The 7,349-nt window shown below is 36.7% G+C and overlaps 1 pseudogene; it reads right to left on the reverse strand.

Annotated features, from left to right (window-relative positions):
* Positions 1-1,015: 1,015 nt before the first annotated feature.
* On the reverse strand, positions 1,016-1,858 carry LOC119234642 (KRR1 small subunit processome component homolog; annotated as a pseudogene).
* Positions 1,859-7,349: the final 5,491 nt, after the last annotated feature.

Genomic DNA, 7,349 nt, shown 5'->3' on the forward strand with positions numbered 1-7,349 from the left:
AGTTATATATTTCTTTGTGGGTCCAAATATGGAATAGACATATATTTGACCCTTGAGCAACATAGAACTCAGAGGCACTGTGTATAAGTTTTGACTCCCTCAAAATTTAACAGTCATCCCTTGGTATGTGGGGGATTGGTTTCAGGACCCCCATGTATACCAAGCTACACGTAAGCTTAAGCCCCTGATAGTCAGTCCTCTGTCTCTGTTGATTCTACATCCAAGTTTGGTAATCCATGAATGTGAAACTCAATGATAGAAAAAACTCCATGTGTAGGTGGACCTGCACAGCTCAAATCTAAGTTGTTCAAGGGTCAACTGTATAAGTAAACATTAATTTTTTTTAATCTGCATTAATTTTCCCCAAAACCAGATGTTGGGAAATGATTATATTTCAGGACTAACCATTGGCATCAGATATAAGATTTGATGAATACTTACAACAGCCACATCCCAAAATATCATAATATATATAAACAACCTAAAGATCATTCTGAAAATCATGCTTAGGCAAAATCTGCCCAGAATAGGCTAGGTGCAATATATACAAAGATATAGATGTCACTTTCTAGTGTACAGGCCCAAAGTGTGGTGGGTGTGAGGATTCACTAGAGACAGATTAGGGAACAGAACAGGCAGATTGACGGAAATACACTGCTGAGGCAGGCATCAGTGAGTCAAGAGAGGTCTGCTGAGCCACGTGGGCTGCTCCCTGGCAGGGGTTTGAACTCACGCTGCAGTGGCTGTGGACAGCCTCAGAGGTTGTGCTTAACCCCTTGTGCCACCAGGGAGGCCCATGGTATAATTTTTTAAAAAAACATAGAATACTTCCTATTTAAAAAGAACAGCTGTTTGCATAAACAATGTTGTGTAGAACAACAACAAAAATAATACTTGGAAAAAGTTTATCAAAATATTACTTCTCACAGATAAGGCAACTAATACCCTAGTTAATAACTCAAAATGTTTACAAAAGAAGATAGCTAAATGTGTTTTCCAAGTTTGTTTTTGAACGTTACTTTGCTTCCTTCTTTTTCTTTTCATCTACTTCCATGTTAAGCTTGATTTCTTCAGCTCTAAGAGCACTTAGTTTCTTATTTTTTGCGTTCTTAACCTTTTCCTTAATGGCAGTCACATCAATTTTAGTTTCAGGAAAAGCTTCATTAGGATTCACAACTAGTTTTTCTTTAGGTGGCATAAAAGCTTTGTTTCTTTCTGTCTGTCTCTTACTAAGAGCTTCTGCTTGTTTTGCCTTTACTGTTTCCACTTTCTTTTGACTTCTTTCACAAAGTATTTACCACTAGCCAATTCCTTATCAATCTGACTTTCTGGCTGTGGTGATAGGAAGGATGTGTATTCTTCCTTAACAGTTTTTTTTCATCCCTTTGGTTCCTTTTGTTTATTCATATTTTGTGCTTGAATCGTGACAAAAATTTTTCCCAACTTTATGATCTTAATTCAGAATCTTTTGCTAATTTTCATTTAATCATTAAGAATTTAGTGTCATGAATTGGATGAATATTCTTCATAGTATCCTAGGACTATTTTTCAAGCTTCTTTTAAGCCAATAAAAGGTCCAAAGGCTTGAATTGTGTTTCCCTGAACCCTGATGTAACAGTTCATTGAGAGTCCCAATGCCTTGGGTATAGATCCTTTGGGACCAATAAACTATCATCTTGTTTTTACAAATTTTTCTTTACTTCTCACTAAAGATACTACTTTCATGATGTCACAGTAACATCAGCCTGAAGAATTGTATTGTCTGCTCAAACGAAACACTCTTTGCTAATAGTATTATCGGATCACAGACTCTAATGATGCTATATGGATCAAAAGTCTTCTTTGTTGTACAGTCATATCAAATCAATGGCCAGCACACTTTCAAGTAAGCCTCTCTACATTTTGGGAACAAAATTATAAAATGTCTCTCTTCCAAATATCCTCTGGTTCTTTGATTCTTTGCAAAAACATGGTTCCTTGCAACCATCAGTAACAAAGAGGAGTTCTAATTCAGCTCTGTTCTCCAGCTCCAGCTTCTGTTATAAAATTCTCTTTTCCCACATGCAGTGCTTAGCTTTTTCAGTGAGGAGGATGCCATCTTCTTCAAATTACTTGCAGTGAACATTTCTAATATAATCACAATTGAACCTTTTTTTTAAAATCTCTGAAAAGAAGCACGCTAAAAAGTATGGATTTATGAGGTACCTCAATTAAATGAGATACATAAGAATGCAAGGGAGCACACTAATTTTTCACATTTGTGACTACAACTTCAAAGTAATTTGGCAAAGTAACAAATATACAAATATAAAAAAATACATAATTCCAAATAATAAGTTATAGAAAATCTAAAGAAAACATAGTTAAAATGTAAAATTTGCATGTAAATGTGGACTTCAGATTTCAAAACATTTTAAATATGTTGTGGAATAAAAGAGTTAGTCATTTATTTCAATTTGTAAAGGTCTTGAAAGCTTGAAGGAACTGAATAGAGCTGTCTAAACATTGGTTCAAATTTGTTAACAAGCCACTGACAAATTTCTGGAGTGTCCTCTGAATAGTTCATCAGTAATTGCATAATCCTAAAAATATTACAGGAAGTAGACCTTATAATGAAATGAAGTAGAATAAGACAGGAGTGAAGAATTTCATTATTTAGGTTTTCCATAAGAACACAGAGCCCCAAAATAGTAAATAACCAAGAACACCATTCCTTTTATTGTGACACCCATCTAATCAGATGTAGCTTGTTTTATGACTTGATCTTTCCAAAAATTTGAGTTGTTCTGAAATATATAGATACTGAAGTGAAAAACTATTTTCTTTTCTAGTCACTGATTTCCCCCATGTTTTAGAGCAAAGACTTGAGTGCCCAGTTTCCTCACATGTCACATGAAAGGTAAATTTGATGCTTTCATGAGTAACATGAGAATTGATTAGAGAATGCAGCAGTGCTTTATGGAAACGAGTGGTATATAAAGTAGAACAGAATTTATTAAGCTTTTAAAACTGCACTACTTCCTTAAAAATGAATAGTGAATTTATTCAAAAAACTAGTTAGGGATGGTGTCAGCAATAACAATGAGCAAGTTTAGTCCCATAACAGACTCTTATTATCAGAATGTGCAGTTAAGCTAAAAAAAAAAAAAAAATTACGTTCTGCTTTCAAGTCTGAGTCCTTGTGTGAATCAGTTTTATCCTTTTTGTTGAGTCCCATCCAGGGAATAATTTGAGAACTGAAATGTTCAGATCACAGCAACCATCTCAAAGGCAGGTATGAGTGAGGCAAGAAAGCTCCTTTCCCATAATTTCCAGTAAATGCCAGACCTGAATTGAGTTTCTTTAACTATCACTGTGGTTAGGAGATGGGGCATACCTGAGAGTTTATGTCAACCAGTCACACCCTGAAATTAGCAATATGGACAGTTCTATGTAAACTGAAAGGCTAAAAATGGAGTTGCATTGGCCAATTTTTAACCTACGATTTTTGAGTTCAACAATAATGTCTATGGCCAATTTGAAAGTATATTTTATATGTATTTATACTCCATACTCTGGCCTTTGAATTTCTCCTCCAAAATTAACACCTTTATTTGGTTAATTCTCATCTTTCATATTTCCAAACTTTGGTTTAACTGCAGGTGATCTCTCTTCAAAGGCAGAATTATAAGATAAAAATACGCTGTTATGCTTTTAATGTGTTCCCCCAAAACTCATGGACTGAATCTTAATCCTCAAAGGTGATCGTATTAGGAAGTAGGGGCTTTGGGAGGTGATTGGGTTATGAGGGAGGGAGCCCTCATGAATGGAATTACTGCTGCTTATAAAAGAGCTTTCAGAGAAATCCCTTACCACTTCTATCAAGGAAAAACACTGTGAAGACACCAGCTATGAACCAGGAAGAATTTGCTCACAGAATTCAAACATACTGGTACCTTGATCTTAGATTTCCTGGCTTCCAGAAATGAGAAATTATTTTCTATTATTTTCAAGCTACCCAGTCTGCAGTACTGTGGGTCTGCTAGACTTAAGCAGCTGCTAGACTTAAGTGGCCTGTTCAGCCACCATTATGGTTACCTGCAGTTCTGCATTTCTATACAAAGATCAGAGCTGTCCAGACAGAGTCATATGAGCCAAACCTTACAAGGTGCCTTTCATATCAATCAAGAGCAGAAAGCTTGATCACTCTGGGAAGGGTATGCATCAAGAGGTATGACTGGGAAAGCCCGGGGACCTGAGGATGGATGCATAAGCTTACTCCCAACTCACACATCATGAGGTATGATTGGGAACGCCCTGAGGGGTGAGGACCAATGTAAGACAAGGGACCCCAGAAGGTGATCAGTGGAATGCCTTGTTGATAAGGTTAGAACCGTGGCTGGGGGTCTGGGGTCTAGTTTCGATTACAACACTTGGTCATCAAGCTGATAACATGCTCAGCAGACTCATGCCCCCCGCCCAAGTCCTAGATAACATTCCTGAGTTTCACCCATCCTATTCTCTCTGTCCTCCTAACACACGTAGCTGATGTGCAATGATTACTCTATCAATATAAACGGCCAGGATCTTGCTCTCAGCAGCATCCTGCCTTGTGCAGTCTGCTCCATGACTCCCATGTTTTTATTAGTGTGGTGTTGCCCAACGCAACATGGTATAAACTAGGACATAATACTAATCATTTTCCAAATCAAGAAATTCACCTAAGATCCTCAGATATGGGGCACCTCCCCCCCCAAAAAAATTGAAAAACAACAACAAAAGCTATCTAAATTAAAATTATTGTTTTGCAGGATTTAACATCAATTCACTGATTATGTACCAGTATATCTTTGAAAAAAATGCTTTTATCTAGTTTCTCCAGTTTCTTTTAATTTTGCTTTTCTAAAAGTTTGTGTTTGGGGCAATACTGAATTTCAACTATTAACGAAAACTCTGTTTTGATTCTTGCAAATCTGGTCCTGTTTCTTGGAAGTGTTTGACCACCATCTGCCATCGGGGCCCAAACAGCTGCATCTTGCAGTGTTACAGGCAGTGAAGAACAAAGGTTTATCCAGCACATCACAGGCTACCATAGTGGGAGCTTGTGGTCCAGTTACACAGTGCATTAAAAAAAACTCAAACATTTATACCCATACTGAACTTAATGTTTATCTTGTTCATGCCACCTCCTCCCTTGCACAGTCCTATTCTGACTTAGTACCACCCCAGGAAGCCTGTCTTTTATTTACTGCTTTGGATCTGCAACTACATTCCCCCAATAAAGCCTGCCTCCTGAGGAAGGCTTTGTACTGGAAAGGTAACATTGAAGGTAAGGTTAGGAATACCTTTGTGACCTCTCACTTAGAGCTAAGTAGGGTAGGCTGGAATAGAGATCTCTTCCAAGTCCCCAAGAATCTTTGAATCCTATTTCTCCGGTATTTGTCCTTATCAAAAACCAAAAAGCAAACAACAGCAAAAAAAAAAAAAAACTAGTCCTAAACAGCATTAATGCACTTGCCAGGGAACCATCTAGTTTCTTGTTTGTTCTCATTTTAATCATCTACCCGCTTAACATATGCATAAAAACTTAATCATTTCCAGCCTGCGGCTTTTAGACAACAACAATGGCAGACAGCAGGAGAGTCTTGAAAGCTGTAAAGCCAATATAAATTTAATGGATCAAAACAAATTTCTTAGCACCTGTTGGTCTTTAAAGGTTCTTAGCAAGCCATCCCTCTTCTTCCCAGAGGACTTTAAGACAGCCATTCCTGGATTATTTGGATTGTTCATGGTCTTTTAGCTACTACTCAACAGTATAATAAAGTACCATGTCCATTTATTCTAATAGTAATAAAAAGCATGGATCAGTGCTTCATGAGACTAGAATTCCAAACAAAAACGTTTTGTAGAAATTCAATACTCATAAAGCTGATTTCTACATATTGATTTTATATGAACTTCAAAGGGCATTAAAAAAACTACAAAGTAGAATTTTAAAGAAGATTCTCACTAGGTGGTATGAACCAATTCCAAAAGATTTACAAAACGCTTGCTGTTTTCTTTCTGCTTTATTTTGTTTTGGTTTCCAGAATTCTGGGAAAGAGGCAAGTTCCTCCAATGCAGGAGCTGTTTATATCCCATTTCAAGACACTCCACCTGTGTGACATCTGAGTGGAACTGGATCAGGGAACTGAGTTGAAAGGATCAAGGAAAGGAAGAATGCTTGCTAGTCACAGTAATACATTTTTGGGCCAGAATTTTTCTTTTCCTAATAAACAGCAGAAATAATGATGTCAACCGTAGTTAAGGCATATTGAGAATTGAGGTTTGTGCTGGTTATCTTTTCATAAATCTTTTGTCTTAAATCTCATCATAAAACTCTGAGGCAGTTACTTACATTATTCTCCTCTTATAGAGGAGGTAATTTAGGCCAAGAAAGGTTAAGTAGCCCTTACTCAAGGGCTAGTAAATACAAAGCATGGATCTGAATCCAAGACCCTCTCAGCACCCACACCACTGGTTTCAGAGTTTATTTTCTTCCACTGGCAATTAACATCTTACACTCATTTTTTCATCTTGCTCTCATGATAAAATTAGCATCAGGGTTATCTCCTGATATGTAAAAACCTTTTTGGGAAGCAATGCTTTGGCAGGCGTTATTTCCAGCTTTCTCAATATGCCTTGTCTTAAAAATTCCCCAGAATATCAGAGTAAAGAATTCATTAAGCATGCTCTGTCATATCGATCATATTAAATGGCAAGAGCTTGAATGTATTCCTTAGGCTTTCTTTATTTTCCATTGGAGGTCCAACTAAAATCTTGTCTAAATAAGAGCAAATAAGTAAAAGGATATGGAGCTCATCATTCTACTCATAATTGATAAGATTTATTTGCTTCTTAACACTTGTCACTGGTTTTTGATAGAAAAATGTTGTTTTCATGAAAGAATGAAGAAGGGACAAACTGATAGTTTAAAGCTTCCAGTACCTTATCCTGTTCCTTGGGATGGATTCCAACTCTTTATTTCAAAATGTATGATTATTAGGTGACAAGAAGTGTACAATCAGGACAGTCAGGACCTACTTAGAATTAAACTAGAGCATTCTAGAACATTCTTTATATTAAGACACTTTCATTATACTAATAGAGACAAGTCTGAGTGAGGAATTTAGGCATGCAGATGTGAATTTGCCCACAGAAAGTAAGGCTATCCTTGGTAGAATTGTGTTTCACTGATCCTTTTTTTTTCCCAAAATATAAATTTGAACTAATATCCTACATGCTGCAGTCTTTAAGTCTGAGTGATATGGAGTTTGGAAAATGTGCTGCCAGACACTGATGTCACCCTACCCTACAGATGAAGATGAATT

Source organism: Talpa occidentalis, unplaced genomic scaffold (genome assembly GCF_014898055.3).
Source record: "Talpa occidentalis isolate TD23 unplaced genomic scaffold, MPIMG_talOcc4v2.1 talOcc4.8, whole genome shotgun sequence".
Lineage (NCBI taxonomy): Eukaryota > Metazoa > Chordata > Mammalia > Eulipotyphla > Talpidae > Talpa > Talpa occidentalis.